General features: G+C 36.0%; 1 pseudogene; it reads left to right on the plus strand.

Annotated features, from left to right (window-relative positions):
- Positions 1-248: 248 nt before the first annotated feature.
- On the plus strand, positions 249-367 carry LOC120601319 (uncharacterized; annotated as a pseudogene).
- The last annotated feature ends 1,534 nt before the right edge of the window (positions 368-1,901 follow it).

A 1,901-nucleotide genomic window follows, 5' to 3' on the forward strand; every position in this document is an offset into this window, starting at 1 on the left:
AATAGCTCATGTTTCTCCCAGCCACAACAATAAATCTTGTAAACTCTCAGGATGATGGCAGGATATTGCCTTAGTAAAGGGGCAACATTAGCCCTAAATTAAAGGCTATTCTCATTCTGCCTAACGAAGTTTAAAAGAATCGAAGCACTTTTAAATAACTCAGTTGTATCCCTGTAATGACAAGAATGACTATTGGAAAACCTGGCTTTCTGAAAGGAAAATAATGAGACCATTAAACAATAGAGGTTGTCTATGGCCATGCTACCCTGAACAAGCCCAAACCTGTCTGATCTTGGAAGTTAAGCAAGGTCGGGCCTGGTTTGTACTTGGATGAGAGACCACCTAGGAAGATCAGGTGCTGTAGGCATGAAAACAAACAAATAAATAAATAGATAGATAGATAGATAGATGATAGATAGATAGATAGATAGCTAATAGATAGATAAATAAGGGATTGTAAACTGACAAGGTTCTTGCAATCTGTGAGGTCAATCAAGAGTTGCCTCACCTAAAAAATAAATAAATAAATAAAGTAAAACAATAGAGGCCAAGTGGAGTCTGCTTAACAATCAAAAGTTGAGAAGAGTAATTTTTTGCAATAATTAGTGAGTATAAGAACCAGCAAGAATGGAGTGGCAGCCAATATTTGTTAACATTTTCCCACTGCCAAATTCCAAAGTCACTTCTCTATTTTTAGGTGTTTGTTATGGCAGCACCCAATATCCAGATCCCTAAATCTGTATTAGTTTCCTGTTGCTCCTATAACAACTTACCAGATACTTAGTAGCTTAAACCAAACTCAGATTTCTTGTTTTGTAGGCAGAAATCTGAAATAGGACTCACTGAGCTAAAACCAACATGTCAGCAGGGCTGTGTACCTTTTGGAGTCTCTAGGGAAGAATCTACTTTCTTGTCTTTTCCACTTTCTAGAGACTCCTCTGCTCCTTGGCTCACGGCCCAATTTCTTCATCTCAGACTCAGAAATTTTTTTTTGATTGTCCTTCTCCTCTCTTCTTTGATTTTTAAGGATCTTTGATTTTTAACAATCTTTTTGATTGTCCTTCTCCTCTCTTCTTTGATTTTTAAGGATCCTTGTAATCACATTGGGCCCACCCAGATAAATCAGGATAATCCTCCTATATGTAGATCAATTAATTAGCAACCCTTTAATCAAGTAACAATATATTCATGGGAAACTCCAAGGAGCCATTATTCTGCCTATTACAAATCAGAGTTATCATAGTAGGGAAGACTGTTTGGAAGCATCTGAATTGCACCCACTTGGCTAATAAGTCACAATAATATCATGACCTGGGGAGTATGTGGTGGAAACTGGTGCCATAGTTAAGAATCAAAAAGGATGTAGGTGAATGTTTCCCATTGTATCTATGTTCTGTTCATCTGCCCAGCTTTTGTAGAAACTGTATGATTCATGGAGAATAACTACAGTCTACCATCAGTTCAATCAAGTAATAACCCAAATTTCAGTCACTATGTGAGATGTGATATATTTGCTAGAGCAGATAAATATGATCTCAGGTACACAATAAGTGAACATTGATTTCATTAATTTGATCTCTTCTAATCAGAAATGAAAATCAAAACTGTTCACATTCACACAAAATGGACAATAATATAAATTTCCTTTTTAGTTATAGGTTTATAGTAACACTCTTGCCTTCTATAATAATGTTGTCCAAAGATATCTGGAATATCCTGACATTCTGCAGAATATCACATTCATGTATTTCACTAGTAGCATTATATTTATTGAGCAGGATGATTAAGAATTGGCTAGCACGCAGAAGGCATCAGTAGAATTCAAATATTTCAGCATGTGGGGGATAAAATCTATGTGTTTTAGGGCCTTCCACAACTATTACATTTGTAGGATTCTGGTG

This window comes from Pteropus medius, unplaced genomic scaffold (genome assembly GCF_902729225.1).
Source record: "Pteropus medius unplaced genomic scaffold, Ma_sr-lr_union100, whole genome shotgun sequence".
Taxonomy (NCBI): domain Eukaryota; kingdom Metazoa; phylum Chordata; class Mammalia; order Chiroptera; family Pteropodidae; genus Pteropus; species Pteropus medius.